The sequence below is a fragment of the Eurosta solidaginis genome, chromosome X (genome assembly GCF_040869045.1).
Source record: "Eurosta solidaginis isolate ZX-2024a chromosome X, ASM4086904v1, whole genome shotgun sequence".
Classification (NCBI taxonomy): domain Eukaryota; kingdom Metazoa; phylum Arthropoda; class Insecta; order Diptera; family Tephritidae; genus Eurosta; species Eurosta solidaginis.
The window spans coordinates 200,233,169-200,254,983 of NC_090324.1; positions in this window are offsets into that span (position 1 = coordinate 200,233,169).

Below are 21,815 nucleotides of genomic sequence, written 5' to 3' on the forward strand. Positions count from 1 at the left end.
GTTTGTACAATATGGGTATCAAACGAAAGATGTTAATGAGTATTTTAAAAGGGCGTGGGGCTTAGTTCTATAGGTGGACGCCTTTTCGAGATATCGCCATGAAGGTGGACCAGAGGTGACTCTAGAATGTGTTTGTACGATATGGGTATCAAATTAAAGGTATTAATGAGGGTTTTATAAGGGAGTGGTGGTAGTTGTATAGGTGTTCGCCTTTTCGAGATATCGGCATAAAGATGGACCGGGTGACGCTAGAATGCGTTTGTACAATATGGGTATCAAACGAAAGGTGTTAATGGGTATTTTAAAAGGGAGTGGGCCTTAGTTCAATAGATGGACGCCTTTTCGAGATATCGCCATAAAGGTGGGCCAAGGGTGACTCTAGAATGTGTTTGTACAAAATGGGTATCAAACGAAAGGTATTAATGAGTATTTTAAAAGGGTGTGGGGCTTAGTTCTATAGATTGACGCCTTTTTGAGATATCGCCATAAAGGTGGACCAGGGGTGACTCTAGAATGCGTTTGTACAATATGATTATCAAACTATAGGTGTTGATGAGTATTTCAAAAGGGCGTGGGGCTTAGTTCTATAGGTGGACGCCTTTTCGAGATATCGTCATAAAGGTGGACCAGGGGTGACTCTAGAATGCGTTTGTATGATATCGGTATCAAATTAAAGGTATTAATGAGGTAGGTGGACGCCTTTTCGAGATATCGCCATAAAGGTGGACCAGGGGTGACTCGAGAATGCGTTTGTACAATATGAGTATCAAACGAAAGGTGTTAATGAGTATTTCAAAAGGGCGTGGGCCTTAGTTCTATAGGTGGACGCCTTTTCGAGATATCGCTATAAAGGTGGACCAGTGGTGACTCTAGAATATGTTTGTACGATATCGGTATCAAATTAAAGGTATTAATAAGGGTTTTAAAAGGGAGTGGTGGTAGTTGTATAGGTGATCGCCTTTTCGAGATATCGCCATAAAGGTGGACCAGGGGAGACTCTAGACTTTGTTTGTACGATATGGGTATCAAATGAAAGGTGTTAATGAGTATTTTAAAAGGGCGTGGGGCTTAGTTTTATAGGTGTACGCCTTTGCAATATATCGCCATAAAGGTGGCCCAGGGGTGACTCTAGAATGTGTTTGAACGATATGGGTATCAAATTAAAGGTATTAATGAGGCTTTTAAAAGGGAGTGGGTGGTAGTTGTATATGTGAAGGCGTTTTCCAGATATCGACCAAAATGTGGACCAGGGTGACCCAGAACTTCATCTGTTGGTTACCGCTAATTTATTTATATATATAATACCACGAACAGTATTCCTGCCAAGATTTCAAGGGTTTTTTATTTCGCCCTGCAGAACTTTTTCATTTCATTCTACTTAATATGGTAGGTTTCACACCCATTTTACAAAGTTTTTTTTCTAAAGTTATATTTTGCGTCAATAAACCAATCCAAATGCCATGTTTCCTCCCTTTTTTCGTATTTGGTATAGAATTATGGCATTTTTTTCGTTTTTGGTAATTTTCGATATCGGAGAAGTGGGCGTGGTCATAGTCGGATTTCGGCCATTTTTTATACCAATACAAAGTGAGTTCAGATAAGTACGTGAACTGAGTTTAGTAAAGATATATCGATTTTTGCTCAAGTTATCTTGTTAACGGCCGAGCGGAAGGACAGACGGTCGACTATGTATAAAAACTGGGCGTGGCTTCAACCGATGTTACCCTTTTTCACAGATATAAGTTATCGTCTCAAAATCTAAGCCCCTACCAAATTTCACAAGGATTGGTAAATTTTTGTTCGACTTATGGCATTAAAAGTATCCTAGACAAATTAAATGAAATTTTGAAATTTTCTTTTATTTTTGCATTTTGTTGCACGATATCATTACTGGAGGTGAATGTTGACATAATTTACTTATATACTGTAAAGATATTAAATTTTTAGTTAAAATTTGACTTTTAAAAAATTTTTTAAAGTGGGCGTGATCGGTCTCCGATTTTGCTAATTTTTATAAAGCATGCATATAGTAATATGAGTAACGTTCCTGCCAAATTTCATCATGATGTCTTGAATGATTGCCAAATTACAGCTTGCAAAATTTTAAATTACCTTCTTTTAAAAGTGGGTGGTGCCACGCCCATTGTCCAAAATTTTACATATTTTCTATTCTGCATCATAAGTTCAACTCACCTACCAAGTTTCATCGCTTTAACCATCTTTGGTAATGAATTATCACACTTTTTCGGTTTTTCGATATCGAAAAAGTGGGCGTGGTTATAGTCCGATATTGTTCATTTTAAATAACGATCTGAGATGAGAGCTCAGGAACCTACATACAAAATTTGATCAAGATACCTCAAAATTTACTCAAGTTATCGTGTTAAGGGACGGACGGACGGACATGGCTCAATCAAATTTTTTTTCGATCCTGATGATTTTGATATATGGAAGTCTATATCTATCTCGATTCCTTTATACCTGTACAACCAACCGTTATCCAATCAAAGTTAAAATACTCTGTGAGGTCTGCTCAACTGAGTATAAAAATTAATTAAAAAGTTCCTATTGCTGAGCAATTAAGGAAATCTGCTGATCAATTATGACCAATTAGCGTCCAATTAATTGGCATAATTTTTTTTTTGGAAAATTTATGTATACAGGGTGTCTAGACAGGAAAATTGGTTTTGCTTGGAAAACTTTAAATGGCCATAAAAAATTGTCTATGGCTGATCAATTAGTGGGACCCACTGAACAATTGTGACCAATTAGTGAACAATTATTTGGCATAATTTTCGATTTGAAAATCCACCGATGCACAGTGTTTCGTGTAGAACAAGCTAGCTGGACAAAATTATTTTATGAGATTTTCCGTTTCATATGCAGTCATTTATTACAACTACGTCATTTTTTTCAGCCATATGTTCTTTTTTTTATTTTTTTCCAAAATTTTACTTCATATGCATACATTTGCTTATTTCATATACAGTAACTCATGTGAATAAGTGACATAGATCCAAAAAAATTTAAAGGACTTAAGAATATTACTTTATTGTACTTAAATTCAATGGACTTCAAATCTCAATACTCTAAAAAATTCTAAAAATTCGGGAAACAAATTAAAACTTTTTATGAAAATTCGTAGAATTTTTCAAGCATTTTTTAAATATAATTTAGTTTTTGTTATAGATCGTGACAAATTTTCTTATGGGAATTAGTTAAAATAAATTTGCGAAAGCGAAAATTGTAAGAATTGTGCAAAAAGGGTGTCTACTTATTTATGTGAGTGACTGTACATATGTACATACATATTTTGTATTTATTTGAGTATTTATCCTGGCACTACAATTTTTACAAAATTATTTTATAGTACCAGTCAGGAATGTAAAAGTGAATTACAATAATAATAATAACAATGTAAATAATTAAATTAATTATGTGAAAATTACTTATTAAAAAAACTTAAAAGTAAAGTATCATACAAAGTACAAAAAAAATAGATTTAAATTAAATAAAACCTGATCCAACAAAAAGTTATAGAGTAGGTTATCTTTTATAATTATTTTATTATTCGCTATCATCACTTTCATTCGATGAGTCACTTGTGGAATAGTCATGAGCATCAGCAACACTACTGTGAAAGCTTGAAACAACTGGGGTATTTATTGACTCCTCAACATTATCGGGGGACAGTAAGTTTAAGACTTCTGAAGTCAGAATTTTAAATTTTTTCTTAGGTATCTCCCTAAAACTGTTAACTAAAGGATCCGATGTTATAAGCACATATTCATAAGATCTCTATTCGTGGCTTCACGCAACTGCTTTTGTATGTTATCATCCCTGAATCGTCTCAAATCTTTGTTACGGGCTTCCTGTGCTTCCTCAGAAAGTTGACCAATAGGTAAAATTGTTAATTTTTAATACCAGTACTATGCACTAAGATTTTATGAACTGTAACAGGTATATTAAACCATGGATAGAGATCTATATATAGTTTTTTAGTCTCGACCGCAAATTTTTCAAATCTTTGGATATTTATATTGTACCCAGATGCTAATGCGCGAAGGAGAGTGTCGAATCTTTTGATGAGCGTAACATCCAGTCCCGTAATCTCAGCACCAGCCTCAGAATTTTCGAAAAACCTACGAGCAGTGTTGCCGTACTTAGTATTGCCGAAACCTGGTTTTGGTTTATCTACTATCAATCCAAGTTTTGCAGTATTTATATTACATTCAGGTATTGGCGTAGATGCTAACAAATGGGGTTGCTTTGTTTAGCGTTCCTGTGTGGTTATACCTGCCTTAGGATTGCTTTGTATGTACCTGTTTTTATGCCTTGGTGACTGGTGCGGTAGGTTGTGGCAGGTTGAAGTCAGTGATCTTCGCCTTTTTGCTTTTGGTGTGCCCTTGTTAACCTTGCGCATTTATTTTTGTGTGTTTTATGGCTACGTGTTTGTTCCCTGTACCTGGGAATTGGTTTTGCCGTTTGTAGATCAGCTTTAAAGGTTCAAATATCTCGTCGGAGCTGGTACGTACATACATCCTATTTTATATGTAGAGATAACTAAATGTACAAAAAAAAAATTAAAAATAGATGTGCAAAGAATTTGCAATGGTTTCTTCTTTCGACTATTAGAGAATACTTGCGACTATAACATATGTAAAATTTAGCCCGGATGTCCGCGTATGTATGTAACCTTTTTGTCCCTAAATTTAAAAATATAGAGAAAAAATACCTTTTCTTCTTAATAACGGAATATTAAATATATTTAAAATACTCTAATTGCGAAATAATTACTATTAAAAAATTTAATTACCTTAGAGCTTAGAATCCATCAAAAAAATTATATAAAAGTGTTCACTTAAAAGAAATATGAAGCTTAATATTCAACAAGAATTTTGCAAATTAATCAATGCATTTTACGGCCACTCCTGCTTTCTTACTTCAACTACTCAATATATATGAGCAAAAATATCAAAAAAAAGCAAAAATCCCGTTATTTTGTTTGTTTTCTTTCATTTCTCATTACACTTTTCTTGGAATAAGAACTTTGTTTTTGTCCAGCTAGCTTGTTCTACACGAAACACTGTGCGATGGGGTGCTAACATCCGATAACAGGGTAACATCCGATAACAAAGAAAATTTTAAAAATTAATTAAAAAGATCCTATGGCTGACCAATTAACAAAACCTGCTGACCAATTATGACCAATTAATTGGCATACTTTTTTTTGGAAAATGTATGTATACAGAGTGTTTAGACAGGAAAATTATTTTTCCCTTTGAAAACTTTAAATGGTCATAAAAAAGTTTCTATGGTTGACCAATTAGTGGGACCCGCTGACCAATTAGTGACCAATTATTTGGCATACCTTTCGATTTGAAAATCCGATGGAGTGCTAACATCCGATAACACGATAACATCCGATAACAAAGAAAACTTTAAAAATTAATTAAAAGGTTCCTATGGCTGACCAATTAAGGAAACCTGCTGACCAATTAGTTACTAATTAATTGGCATAATTTTTTTGGAAAATTTATGTATAAAGGATGTCTAGACAGGAAAATTTGTTTTTTCTTGGAAAACTTTAAGTGGCCATAAAAAATTTTCTAAGGCTGACCAAATAGTGGGACACACTGACCAATTATGACCAATTATTTGGCATACTTTTCGATTTCAAAATCCACCGATGGGGTGCTAACATCCGATAACAGAGTAATATCCGATAACAAAGAAAACTTTAAAAATTAATTAAAAAGTTCCTATGGCTGACCAAATAACGAAACCTGCTGACATAATTTTGGCATAATTTTTTTTGAAAATTTATGTATAGGGTGTTTAGACAGGAAAATGGTTTTCCCTTTGGAAAATTTTAAATGGCCATAAAAAATTTTCTATGGCTGATCAATTAGTGGGACCCGCTGACCAATTATGACCAATTACTGATCAATTATTTGGCATACTTTTCGGTTTGAAAATCCACCGATGGGGTGCCAACATCCGATAACAAAGAAAATTGTAAAAATTAATTAAAAAGTTCCTATGACTGACCAATTATGGAAACCTGCTGACCAGTTATGACCAATTAGTGATCAATTAATTGGCATAACTTTGTTTGGAAAATTTATGTATACAAGGTGTCTAGATAGGAAAATTGTTTTTCCTTGGAAAACTTTAAATGGCCATAAAAAATTGTCTATGGCTGACCAATTAGAGGGTCCCACTGACCACCCCATCTTCACTAATTGGTCATAATTAGTGACGATGGGGTGCTGACATCCCACACCCGACCATGAAAATTTTAAAATTTCCATAAAATTTTTTCTAATGCTGACCAATTACTGAAACCTGCTGACCAATTGTGACCAATTAGTGACCAATTATTTGGCATATGTTTTGTTATAAAATTCCAGAAATAGGGTGCTAGCATCCCAGAGCCGTGTTTGTTGCAGTGGCATGCAAAATGAACAAGACTAATTGCTCTGGTTAAAACGAGATAGCTTGTATTAATACATAGTAGGCTTTGATTTTATTATATAAATACCTAATTCCTAAGAATCTTTATGTATAAATATATATAAATTATAGCAGGACTTATGTTCTTATTTCCTTGACTTAAATTTGATTTTGTCAGTTAAGACGCGAATGATAAGTATATGATTTTCTACGGTGACGGGTCGTAATAAGACAAGAATTGAAATATAATAATTGAGAAAATAAAACGTTGCGTTTTTTTATTCTTTTATGAATCGGAAGCTGTTTAATTTAATTAATTATATTAATAGATACCGTCCGATTTTACGATACCCTTCAGAAGGCTAGAGTTTCCAGTTCGTTTAGCTTTTCCCATGGCTATAAATACGTCTCTAGGCCAAACAATGTCGGTTTGTGGTTTAGATTTGGAAAATCCATGTTTTTCTCATGGACAACTATATGTTGCGTGTTCACGTGTAGGAAAACCATCGAATCTATTTGTATTAGCAAAAGACGGGCTAACCAAAAATATTGTGCACCACTTAGTACTAAATTAAATTGAAATTAAAAGTATTTATAATTCAAAATAATAAATATTTTTGTTAAAGATTTAAAACAAACTGCCCTACCTACTTCATTTATAAGTTTAAGAGTCACATGTTATTTACTAATATCTTTGTAATATACTCATTTGTTACAAACTTGAATAAAAAAAATAATAAATTTTAAATTTAATTCTTATGTGTGTTTTTTTATACCCAGTTGAACAGAGCTCACAGAGTATATTAACTTTGATTGCATAACGGTTGGTTGTACAGGTATAAAGGAATCGAGATAGATATAGACTTCCATATATCAAAATCATCAGGATCGAAAAAAAAAAATTGGATTGAGTCATGTCCGTCCGTCCGTCCGTTAAAACGATAACTTGAGTAAATTTTGAGGTATCTTGATGAAATTTGGTATGTAGGTTTCTGAGCACTCATCTCAGATCGCTATTTAAAATGAACGATATCGGAACATAACCACGCCCACTATTTCGATATCGAAAATTTCGAAAAACCGAAAAAGTGCGATAATTCATTACCAAAGACGGATAAAGCGATGAAACTTGCTAGGTAAGTTGATCTTATGACGCAGAATAGAAAATTTTGGACAATGGGCATGGCACCGCCCACTTTTAAAAGAAGGTAATTTAAAACTTTTGCAAGCTGTAATTTCGCAATCGTTGAAGAATTCGTGATGAAATTTGGCAGGCACGTTTCTCCTATTACGATATGTGTGCTAAATAAAAATTAGCAAAATCGGATGACGAACACGCCCAATTTAAAAAAAAAAATTTTTAAGTAAAATTTTAACAAAAAAATTAATATCTTTACAGTATAAAAGTAAATAATGTCAACATTCAACTCCAGTAACGATATGGTGCAAAAAATACAAAAGTAAAAGGAAATTTCAAAATGGGCGTGGCTCCGCCCTTTTTCTTTTAATTTGTCTAGGATACTTTTAATGACATAAGTCGAACAAAAATTTACCAATCCTTGTGAAATTTGGTAGGGGCTTAGATTCTAGGACGATTACTTATTTCTGTGAAAAAGCGGGAAATCGGTTAAAGCCACGACCAGTTTTTATACACAGTCGACCGTCTGTATTTCATAGAAAGGACCTTTTTCTTCTTTAACATGGTTTATCTATTCTGGGTGATTGGTACCTAATTTTATAAACGATATAAAAAATCACTGCCCGTTTCCTTTACTGGTTTATCTCTAATCTGAAATGCAGCTACATACATACTTTTTAGTAAGTGTATTCGCAGTTTGTTGCTAAACGAAAACTAATTTCATAACCAAACAAAGAAAATTGATCTTCGTCTATTAACTGAATTCACTAAGTACCATTATATTATGATGTTCTTTGTTATACTTATTTGCGTAAAGTATGCGTATTGTTTAGTTCTTTATGACATATTTAAACTTTGTAACAACCATGATTAATGTCATCAATGATATTTGTTTCATTTTACTTGTAGTATACGATAAATGCTATGTTCAATGTTTTACATGTAGACTCGTTGTAATGTTTTGTGAAAATACCACTCTGTGCTGCGCACAGTAATGCCTTAAAAATGCATCACTGACGATCAGCATCGTCATGATCGCCTATAAATACTGTGTAAGCAATGTAATTGACAGCCATTCTCGTTTGACTGCCTTACCTGTTAGTTCGTCCAATATTGCTTTGGTCAACTAGCATCAATAAAGCATACAAACAAACGAAATATTAGTACACGTGTTTTAGTCGATTGTCTACAATTCTGTGTGCGACTCTCGTCCTAATATTGGACAGGTCCATTTGGAAGAGTAGACGCGGTCAAAGCATACATACAAACGAAATATTAGTACACGCGTTTTTATTCGATTGTCTACAATTCTGTGTGCGACTCTCGTCCTAATCATTGGACAGGTCCATTTGGAAGAGTAGACGCGGTCGCTACAACAAAAATAAAGAATTGTTGGCTCTGCCAATCCTATGAGCTATAATCTGAGGAACGGCAAGGCTAGCGTTTCATTGGCGCCCAACTTAGTGGCCTCGAATCTCGACAACGAACCGACTAGCGTGCACAAAATGGCGACATTTTCACCCGAACAATTTTCCCAAATACTGGAGGCGATTTCAAGCGGCGGTAAAAGCGGTTCTTTTACAAAGTGTACATCACGCTTTAAAGGGCAACGGGATCCAGCAACGGTAGAGGAATTTGTTGCTGCTGTAACATTATACAAAGATATAGAGAAAATTTCTGACGCCGATGCATTACGTGGGATGCCGCTATTGCTCGAAGACTATGCAGCAACTTGGTGGATGGGAATAAAAAATCCGTTTCAACATTCGACGACGCCATGCAATTGATACGAGCAACATTTTCTCCTCCAACACCCGACTGGAAGATTTACTTAAATATTTTTGAGCATAAGCAGCAAGTACGCGAAGCTACCGACAGTTTTATCTGCAAAAAGCGGCTGTTGTTCTCTCAACTCAAAGATAGCATCAGCGAAGTGGTGCAGTTGAATATGATCTACGGCCTCTTATCTATGAAAATTAGAGATCGTGCGCATCGTGATGCATTCTCGACATTTGACCAACTTATATCGCGTTGCCGTGATGCGGAATTGTTTTGGTCCAATTCCAATCAACTTCCGACGGCACCAGGTGAGAAGGCGGAACGCGCGGATGGGCCCAAGAGGTGCTCTTTCTGCCGATTACGCGGGCATACAGTGGACGTGTGTTTAAAAAAGAAAAAGGAGCAGCAGGCTCAGCAAAAATCAACAGTGGCAAGTTCAAGCGGAACAGCGCAGCAAATCAAACGTACACCTGCGTTTGCATGCTACGGCTGTGGAGCACCGGGAGTGTACCGCGCGAATTGCACAAAATGTAGCGGGCACAGTAAAGACAGTCCTCAATATCTAGCGTTTAATGCGGTGAACACTACCATTGTTGGAAGATCCAGTCCGCTAGTTCACATAGAGATGTTTGGGATGACAGGTGAAGCTCTCTTCGACACTGGAGCGAAAACTTCTGTTGCCAGCGCTAATTTAAAGAAAGTATTATCGAGCAAGGGGTGTGTTTTCCAAGATTTCTTGGCTGACGTCATATTGGCAGATGGAAGCACGACCACGCAAAAAGTGTTATCAACCATTTGCGACATTACTATCGGCAATAGGGTTCGGAAAATTCGAATGATATCGCTTCCAAATGCTACAAAGAATCGTACCTTAATCGGATCGGACTTTTTGGAACAAGCACACATTGTGCTGAATATGGCACAACGATACTGGTATTTCGAAGATGAACCCAGAACAAAATATGATTTCGCCGCTCCAAGTGGGAGTAGTCTACCGTTTGCTATAGACATAGCTGGTGCGCATGTGGTAACGAGCAATCGGCAATCGCCTCGAACTAAGGCTCTAAACGAATATTCAAATTTCGTAAGCTACGTCATAAGGCGTGATACTAACATCGACGATGCCGATTCTCCAGAAATATGTCCCGAAGTAAACTATGGGCCATCAGTAAAAGAGAAACGTTCAATTTCCAACGACTACTCTCCACGTTTAGTACAGCGAATATTTCAGAATTCACTCCCAGTTGGCAAATCTGCGCCCGAGAATACATCTCGTCTATTTACACCTCCAATAAAGGTAAAGATTAGCGGCTATGAAAAGTTTTGCGAAGAGAACTTCTTCTCGTTGAACTCCCTTGAATTGAGTGTTAAAAGTAAGACAGATGTTTGCGATCTAACTATGCAACAGAGAGTTGAGCTGGAAAAGGAACTATCTCAGCATAATGAAGTATTCGAAGAATCAACATGCGCAACACCATTTGCCGTGCACAGCATCGATACAGGCGAACATCTGCCAATCGCTTTGCCACCATATCGATTGGCACCGCACCGAAAGGCTCTATTAAAGAAAGAAATAACCGAAATGCTGAGGGTTGGTGTTATCATAGAGTGCGAATCACCATGGGCAGCACCTGTGGTTATCGTGCCCAAGAAATCAGGCGACATACGTATTTGCATCGATTACCGAGAGTTAAACGCCATTACCAAGCCGGATCGGTATCCTCTTCCACGGGTTGACGACTTGCTGCATGAAGCAAAAGCTACCAATTTTATGTCAACGTTGGATCTACAGGCTGGCTATTGGCAAATCGGTGTGAAGAAAGAAGACCAGGACAAGACCGCGTTCGTTACGCCGTTTGGTATGTATAAGTTCACACGCATGCCTTTTGGTCTACGAAATGCGCCAGCAACGTTTCAGCGGTTGATTGATCGACTCAAAACGTCTCTAAACAACGTAATTTTATTTGCATACTTGGACGATATAATTCTATGCTCGGTCAGTTTCGAAGAGCATCTTCGAGAGCTCAATATGCTTTTCGCTCGAATTAAGCAATTTGGTCTTAAGGTCAATAAAAGGAAGTGCCGGTTTGCCTGCCGCGAAGTTAAGTACCTAGGGCACATCTTAACGTCAGATGGCATACGAGTAGATCCAGAAAAGGTCGCCGCAATATCTCTGCGTAATCCTCCTAAAAATGTAAAAGGGCTACTATCGTTCCTCCAAGCGTGTTCGTGGTACAGGCGTTTCGTACCCCAATTCGCGGATGTTGCAAAACCACTTTCACAGCTGATTAAAAAGAATGCATCTTGGGTATGGACAGATGAACAACAAGCGGCGTTTGACAAGCTAAAGCAGCTGTTGATAACATCGCCTATCCTAAAACAAATCGACGAAAACATGCCATACATCATAAAAACCGACGCTAGCGGTTACGCATTAGGAGCAGTTTTGATCCAGGGGGAGGGTCCGGATGAACACCCCGTAGAATACGCGAGTAGACTCTTAACAAAAGCAGAGCAAAATTACTCTACCATTGAGAGGGAAGCTCTTGCCATAGTGTGGGCTGTCCAAAAGTATCGTGGCTACATTGAAGGATCCGAGGTAAAACTCATCACGGGCCATCGGCCGCTTAAATGGTTAATGACGCTAAAGTCACCAACCGGACGCCTAGCCCGATGGGCATTACTCCTCCAACCATATAATTTAAATATTGACTATAAGCCTGGAAAAATAAATGTTGTGGCAGACATGTTGTCAAGGCCACCTTGTGAAGATAGACACGAAACCAAAGAACCGTGTCATATATGCTCATTTGCTATTGATCTTCCACGCCGTGGAGCGAAGGAAATCCGCGACAGCCAACTCAGTGATCCCACACTAAAAGGTATTATTGATTGTTTCGAGGGTGAGACTGATGATGCGGTACATTGGGCCAAGAGAGGATATACGATGAACGATGGCATTCTCTATTGTTACAGCGACGAAGAGAACGAGGATGCACAGCTGGTCGTTCCGAAGTCCGAAGTTCCAGATATTTTAAATACGTATCACATCAAAGACACTGCTGGACATTATGGAATCGACCGGACTATGTCAAAGTTATCATCGCGTTATTATTGGCCAGGTATGCGGAAGGATATTGAGAATCATGTCAAAAAATGCGTTGAATGCCAGCGCTATAAGATAACGAACCTGAAGCCAATGGGCCTATACCAAAAAAACTCCAGTAAACAACGTTTTGAAGCCGTAGCCATTGATCTGTTTGGACCATTACCACCGGATGCGAACGGAATGCAGTGGATTTATATTGTGGAAGATGTCGCTAGCCGTTGGGTGGAGCTCTTTCCACTAAAAGAAGCTTCTGCCGAGAGCTGCGCAAAAACGCTTATAGACGAGGTATTCCTACGCTATGGAGTCCCTAGACGAATAATCAGCGACAACGGTGTGCAATTCGTATCCGGTGTGATGCAGAAAGTTGCCTTCTGCCTGGGCATACGCCAAGTATTTACGCCATTCTACCATCCACAAGCGAATCCGGTAGAGCGGAAGAATCGAGACCTCAAGACGCAGCTGTCCATTTTGGTAGGAACAAATCATCGCGATTGGGCGGAGAGGCTGGCCGCCATACGGTTCGCAATGAACACAACACGCTGCCAAAGTACTGGTCATACCGCCGCTTATCTTACGTTTGCGCGTGAATTGCGTACAATCGACGACGTCAACCATGACTTAAGAGCTATCGTCCATTCGGAAAACTTCATTGCTGAAATCACGCCGTACCTAAGTACACTCGCTGAGATGTTCAGAGCCACGCAAGAATACGAACGAAAACAACAAGACACTAACAAAGCCGTCACGAATAACCAAAGACGGGACCAAGAAGGTTTAGAAATTGGAGCTAAGGTGCTTGTGACCACTCATATTTTGAGTAATGCTGCAAAGGGTATAACATCAAAATTTATTCCACGACGAGATGGGCCTTACGTAATTATTGACAAACAAGGTTCAACCTCCTACGTAATTGCTCATGAGGACAATCTCCAGTATCCACTGGGTACATACCATGCATCGTCACTGACACCATATCGTAGTTCTGTCAACGTTCCCGAAGCTCCGGTAAACATGATAAGACGCCGAGGACGTCCTCGAAAGACCAATAAATAGGATACATCATCGGGTCGATTTCTGTATCCTAGGGGGAGACTGTAACAACCATGATTAATGTCATCAATGATATTTGTTTCATTTTACTTGTAGTATACGATAAATGCTATGTTCAATGTTTTACATGTAGACTCGTTGTAATGTTTTGTGAAAATACCACTCTGTGCTGCGCACAGTAATGCCTTAAAAATGCATCACTGACGATCAGCATCGTCATGATCGCCTATAAATACTGTGTAAGCAATGTAATTAACAGCCATTCTCGTTTGACTGCCTTACCTGTTAGTTCGTCCAATATTGCTTTGGTCAACTAGCATCAATAAAGCATACATACAAACGAAATATTAGCACACGTGTTTTAGTCGATTGTCTACAATTCTATGTGCGACTCTCGTCCTAATATTGGACAGGTCCATTTGGAAGAGTAGACGCGGTCAAAGCATACATACAAACGAAATATTAGTACACGCGTTTTTATTCGATTGTCTACAATTCTGTGTGCGACTCTCGTCCTAATCATTGGACAGGTCCATTTGGAAGAGTAGACGCGGTCGCTACAACAAAAATAAAGAATTGTTGGCTCTGCCAATCCTATGAGCTATAATCTGAGGAACGGCAAGGCTAGCGTTTCAACTTTCATTTAGCGTGCCTTCGGTGTAAATATAGGCGTACAGGGGCTAAACTAGTATAAATACCCATACTAGTATAACATGCAAATTGTCGGTGAAGGGACTTATGTACATATGTATATGTGTATTAGCCTAGCGTAATATTTTGCATATAATCTCTTGCACATACATAATTCACCTAAGGCGCAGACTACCTGCCGCTTCCATGTTCAAAACCGAATATTAGGTTCAGATTCAGTTAAAAATATGTATATGTTGTTCGTAAAAGAACAAATCAGATATTTATTGTAGATACAAGATTCTAGCTTTACGGCAAAAAGATTTCACATATACATAGCATGGTAAATGAAATATAAACACAAAATATAACAAGAAATATGTTTAAAATCGGTTATTATTAGTAATTATTTTCCTTATAGATGTATAGATATGTACGGGTACTAGCGTTGTTGCTACAGTAGTGATACTAGGTAATAACATAACAAAAAGATAACCTACTCATTTGAAGCCATGAAAACTTGTAAATGTCCTTACCGCACTAATTCACAATTTCCGAAAACAAAAGTACGATTTTATTATTTAAATTTTAAAATAACCAAAATATTCAAAACTTGTCTACCACGTAGTGCTTTTATCTTTTCACGTTATAGATTAGATTTATTTTAGGCACAAATTCAATTTCAGCTAGTGTGCAATCATAACAAAATTTAAACAACAGGTCTATTCATCAAGCGTGATTTATATTAGTTTGCCTGATTAAGGAATTGAATAGTGCACAAGATGGGATGTCCTTATTATACGGTTTCCCAATGTGCGGCATGCCCAGCCGTAGGAGTATTATTCGTAAGCTACCCATGTATACAGGTAGTTACATTAGTCTCTTAGTTTTTCTGCTACAAGCACAATAACGGAATTTAGACAATCGATCTCGCGACACAAGTATAAAACATTATATTTGTAGTAATTTGCGTAAGTTTGATGCTAATTATAGCGTTCATAATTATGTGCGAAAAAACAGCCTTTCTATGAAATTGATGATTGTCAATCTTGCGAAATAATTGTATGTATCCATGTATATGTATGGGTATAATCTTTGTCGAAAGAGTTAATTAGAAAAGGGTCCACATTGGATGATATGTATATATGGATATGTATGTTTTTGGCTAACATTTAATGAGCTCTCACTAGTGGTGCTAAAGTTTTATTATTTTGAAAAATAAAAGATTTTCATGTTTGGAAAATTGCTATGGGGCCAAACAAATTTGGAATCTGTACAATAAAAGCCAACTCGAAATTGGAATTACTTTGCGTGACATCTCGATTTTGGACTATGGTTTTGTTGTACACACATACGTAACAATTTCAAAATGTTTAAAAAATTCCTGTTAGCTCTGCTAAGAAATAGAGTTTACTTAGAGATAAATTATATGTAATGTATTTCTTTGATACATACTCAAACTGTGCCACCCACTTCTTATTGTATCTACATCGAGGCGAATATAATTAATGCACAAAATTTTAATTTTAATTCTTTATAATTTTATTATCACATAATTCTTATGTTAACGCTAAGTGGTAATGGTTTACATAGAAATAAGTATCTAAAGATTCATTAATTTTCAGTATTATCTTTTATAAAAATTGCTCCACTTGGAGCTAACTTCTGGTCATTTACGATTGATACTGGTTTGTTGCATAAATCGTCATGTAATGCTCATTTTCCATTGCTTCTTCGGCAATACGCTCGGAAGTGTCTGGGTAAATAATCAATTATACCTTTCAAACTGAAGGAAGAGATAAAAAAGAAAAGATTTGTTAAGTTTTGTTAATTTTGTATGAGGCTTAGATTTAACGCTGATATGTTTATATACCTGTATTTATTATTTTCGATTGAAAATTTTACACTTTTTTCAATTTCCGACAACTTGCATGTTTGCAGCTCTGATGCTAAATCTTTTCTTAGCTCCAACTCTACAAATACATGAGTGTTGAATGATCGTTTTACATAACATTCTTCGCTACATTTGGAGCATCGGGAAGTAAAATTTGTGGATATTTCGGCAAGGTATTTTCCTAGTGACTGAGAACCTTCTTCACACAACCTTTTGTGGTCCTTAATCCATAGTGTCGATACTTCTTTTGAATATTGACCACAATTTTCACAGTTGTAGGTGTAATGTCCACTGGGCAATCAAAAAACATTTTGACCATACCTCTGATAACGTTGAGTACATATTTAATACTTTGGGGAAAAACGGAAAAAAAGGTTTCGATGACTTATCTTTTAGTTTGTCTTGAAAATAGTCTACGAGTATCCTTGCGCGGTCCTTATAAATTGTACCTACTCTTGATGCGGTGATGAAGCCCACAATAAATTTCATAATGTTGGACGTACTCGATTTCGCGAAAGATTAGTAAGATGTGTGATCCATTGCTGCTCTTCCCAGTATTTTTATAATGGAGTCAAAGGGGCAGCTATTTTTAATGCTGTAGTGACTATCAGCTATAAGAACTGGTCTGAGTGAATTTCCGTTTTCTAATACTGTAATTTTTTTAACTGCTACTTTAGCATCTGCATGCATATTAATGAAGGATATGCTGTGCTCACTTTGGAAGTAATAGCCGAGTTTCTTTTGCATGCGTTCCTTCTTTAAAACATACTCCTCTATAGGTTCCTCAAAGTTTTTTCTCTCCCTTTTAGATTTATTTCTCCAATTGTCATAAAAATTTGCGTCTTCGTTGATAACTTTGGTAACTTGAAGTTCAGCTCCTTTCTCTTCTCGTTCTTCGATGGCTTCTTTACTTATTTTTTGATATTCGTTTAGCAAGTGCGTATTTAATATCGCTGATCCTCCGTGATGGTCTCGAAATTCAATTTTGAGGAATTTATCAGCTCGTAAGAGATTTTTGTATCCCGACAGTACTCTATGCTTCTTGTCGTTAAAATAAGCCTCAGCGTAACTTTTACTGGCATGGCCCTGCTGTCCAGGTAGACAAGCTGCTGACCAAAGAGGAAATTCCAAAGCACTTGTTTTAAAAAAGTCATCGATAAACCGTTTGTTATAGAATCCGTTGCTTTCTCTTCCTATTTCAGCAACTCCCTCTGCTGATTGCCGAGTTCTACTAATCCATCTTCTCACAGTGGGGCTGCAATCGTTTAAGTTATCGTCCACATTTTGTCCAATTTCATCTGTGGGAGTATATCTATCTTCACTTAGATTGAAAGTGCGATCACCGATTGCCCTTTCCAAATCCCTTCTTGTATCGTTTACTGTCTTTCCATGAGATAAAGTGGAGTCATTATATTGGTTTAAACAGACGATACAGAGACTTTTCAGGATTGATTCGAATTCGGCGAAAGTTTGAGCGTCAATCAGCAATGCAATGCAAAATAGGTAAAACTTTCTTATCTGTCTGTTCTCTATTGCTTTGATGCACTTCCAATTTGCAATGGTTTTAACAAAATGAGCTACGTCAAGCCTTATATATGTAGAGATTGCAGGCCGGTTCCTACTCAATGGATCATCGGAGGCCACCAAAAATAATGTCTCAATATATGTTCTTATATTTTGTTCATTGAACGGTAGAGATAGAGCATTAATCAACGCTCTCGAGCAATCACACGCCACCTCATCTGGCTTAGGAGCACCCATACGTATCCCCTTTTTCAGCCATAACTCTATAAAAATTGTACTTTGATCATCTGTCAAAAGCTGGTGCACGGATATTGTGGATTGGCTAAAATTAATTACGATAACATATAAAATTATATGGCCACTTTGTTTCCCGTTGTCATATACAATTTTTTTGCAGATGGTCCCTGTTCCGTCTATGGCTATTGACGACTTCTGCTTTTTAATTTTCATCAAATTGTGGTAACGCTTGTAGGCATGCAGCTGGATGTTTGATCCGTAGAACACATAAAATTTATCTTTTTTATGTATCTGATGAAGTTATTAAACTCGGAGCTATATCTCATACTCTCAATGGCTTTTATGACATCAATTTTTTCCTTCCCAATTCCCAACTTGCCATCGCGATATTCATTGACACACTTTTGAACGACTGCTGCTGTCGGAATAGTAGGAGGTATGCGTTAGGTTTGTAGTCCACAAACTTGGCTTTTGAACCAATTTTTAGCCCCAACAGCGGCACCTTCTTCACCAATCCGAGCACGCTTCAGTTTTCGTGTAGGTCTACGGACATTCTCATGTTGTAGATCAAAAACCGTGTCTCTACATCTGACACGTAACACTACAGGAAACGTCTCTGGAACGGAGTCAATAAAACCATAAAATGGATTGTTGCAAGCTTGGCTTTTGCACTTCCCCCGGATCGTTACGTGATGAGCTGCGCCCTCCTTCTCGTAGAACTTGGCATTTTTAAATACAAACTACTTGGAGGGTAGGCGAGTAACTACCCCACCCGACCGCACAGGTTTCACTTGGTGCACACGTACACCAAGTGTCGGCCCAACCTCCTTGTTAATTTTCTCCACTACCTCTTTTGCAGAAACCCCGGGTTTGCCGCCCTTGACGACCGCCGACCAGGTGTGGAGCGGCTTTGGGACAGCAGGTACGATGGCAGCCGGGACCGTCGTGCTCGGAGGCGGCATCGCCAAACGATCTGCGGTGGCAGATCCACCGCTGCGTGGGGATGCACCCCCAGCATAACGCCCCGTACTGACATCGCCTCAATTTGTCCGCGGAGTCGGGCATTCTCGGCTATAGCCGTCATTAGGAGAGCCTCATACTCTGAGGAAACCTCCATCAGCCTCTCAGCAGACTTGAGGGCTGCACCGCTGCCTCCAAAGACCACCTTGCTAAAGCTAGCGGTGATCCTCTTTAGGGCGACAACCCAGGAGCCGTCCACTCCAGAGGTAGCCCTCGAAGCACTAGCGCTCCCGCCAGCTGCAGGGGATCCCCCACTCGCAGTCTTACCTCCAGCGGACTGACCGCCGGAAAGCTCGGTGACAGCGGGTGGACCACAGCTTTCAACAGCGCCAGTGCCCTTCTCCCCCGAATCCTCCACAGTATTCTCCCCAATTACCTCCCCCTCTAAAGACTTCACCGACTCGTTTGCGTCCTCGCCCGCGGTTACACTACCGCCCATTGCATCCTCACCGTCAGCAGCAGCCATCGGCTGCTCTACCTTCGGTTGAGGAGCCAGCGACAGTAGTCACCACGGACTCAGCAACGAAACCGGCACCCCCCGCTACATCCGATTTGTCCCAGCTTAAGGGACCTACCCCGGATTCCGGCAGACTGGGTAATTCCGCGTCGTCGTCGGATTTCGGGAGAATACTATCCTCATCCTCTGAATTCGCGGACTTACTCGGCCCGCCCTTGCCCCCCCCGTTCAGCGATTTTTGAGGTGGTCGCCCTCCCCGACGCCACCGGTATCCCCGAGTTACCCGCTTTCTTCTCCGCTTTGCGACCGATCTGCACAGCGGTAGCCTTCCCGGTGTTCGCTTTTAAAAACTGCCGCGAACTTACCCCTTTCTCCTCTCCCGAGGTCGACCCATCAGCGCCCGTAGAATAACGACCTCCGACGGAACGCGGCCCCGGGCGCTTCTTTGCACCGCCCCTCATTTCCTCAAAGCGCCTGTCGCCAGAGACAAACTTGGTCACACTTACACGACACGGATGTGGAAGTAATCACCAGGAGAAAACCGATGCCCACTGGGCGAATGTAGGCTGCCCTAAATTAGAGGGCTATAACCACTCAGAACCAGTGGTCAGCAGCAGTAGCAGCCCAAGCCGTCAGCTACAGCAATAGCGCGGTGACGTAGCTCGTACGCTGTTTGTCAGCAAAGTGCTGACGTGGTCACTACCACCGCCCCGACAGACGGAACATTGTTCCCCGTATCGGGGACGAGTCGAACGGCACGTAAACTTCGCCGAGCTGAACGGGCAGACTATAAACGCTACAGCTGATACTGCCACTGATACAAGTATGGGTTTATGCCCCCTCACACAGGCAGTCCACAATTGCTCACTGAGCAAGTAGTCCAAAACTGAGCCCAAGCGGAACAGTGTGTAGTCACACACAAGTTTTCACCTGGGTACTCACTCACAGCCGATTGAATGCGCGCACACACAAGTATACCTCCACGTGCAAGCACTTTGAAGTTAGGGCGAATATTGGTAGCAACCAAAATCACGCGCACAAAATTAGGGCTCCGCCGGAGATTGACCTTCTACTGACCGCTAACTTGGGGCTCCAACACTTTCACTAATTACACAAACAAAGGTTTTTTCCGCCCCTTTGTTTATGCTACAAAAAACACTCTTTAGGCACACACTGAAATTATTACAACGACTGTCCGCGACTTCAAAGCACAACCGTTCGCAACGAAATCCACACTCAGAGTGACTCGACCTAACAGTGGGTTCAACCACTACACGTCACTACATCGACAGAATAACTTAACCAGATTATTCATCCCAAATAAACCCTTAACCCGAGTACGCCAACCACAAGCTCGACCAATTAAGCTTCTACTCTCCGCCCATACGCCACCCAACCCCCTTAAAATGCAAAACAAATAATAACAAGTTCCCGTTCCAGAATGACGGGTTTCTCGGTCAAACGCAACAAGACGGAGCAACGCGTTGACTCCTTCACCGTCTCCTGCCGGTTGTGCCAGAAGAATCACGGCATTCGACTATGCCCGCTGTACAGGGGAATGTCGGCAGAAGAACGCCTCCGGGCCGTCCTTATACACCGGCACTGCCCCAATTGCCTATCGCCGTTCCATCGGTTAGAGATATGCCCTAGCAGCGACCGTTGCCACCGCTGCTGTGAACCACACCACACCACGATTCACATGGAGGACGAGCAAGCACGGCCACGCCCGATCCCTTGCGAAGAGCGCGACGACGATGAAAGCGCCGACGAGGTGCTATCGATCAACTTCACCGAGGACACACGACCGTGGACCCGACAGGTCGAAGAGGAGGAGAAGGGGATGGAAGAGTTCACGAGAAGTGCAGCCGCCTTAGCCATCGCCCCAACGGCCAGTGGAGAAGCACGATCCTTCCGACCACTGCTTCAGCATGAGTGGCAGAAGGCAATCCAGGACCAGGCAAGCAATCAGAGACACATGGAACACGGGGATGGCGCGGAGACACGTCCTTTCCGCCCATCGCACCGCAATGCCAGTGGGCGCCGGGGCGGCGCGGAGCCGCGTCCGTTCCGCTCGACCCGACGCTCCACTGGCAAAGCGGCCACGTATCAACCATGCAAAGAGGGTACCACCACCACTGTCGTTCCACATCAGGCGCACCCCACCGGCTTCAGGACACGGCGCTTACGGGAAACCCACAGCGCGATGACGATTACCCGAGCATTTATTGCTATCGCTCCTACAACGATCATACGAATAGAGGCAGGGGGGCGCCTCCATCTGGTGCGCGCACTCATTGATCCCTGCGCGCCGACGTCCGTGATAGATGCGCATCTGACCAACGAACTCCAACTCGAACGGCTTAATACGGCCAGAACTACGAAGTGCACACTAGTGTTGCGCGGGAAATATGGGGTAACAAATCACATCACGACTCAGGCAACGGTGGTAGCACGGCATATGCGTCTCAACCCAACCGCGACGATTGACTCCTCGGTCGCCGCACCATTTCAGTTTATGAGA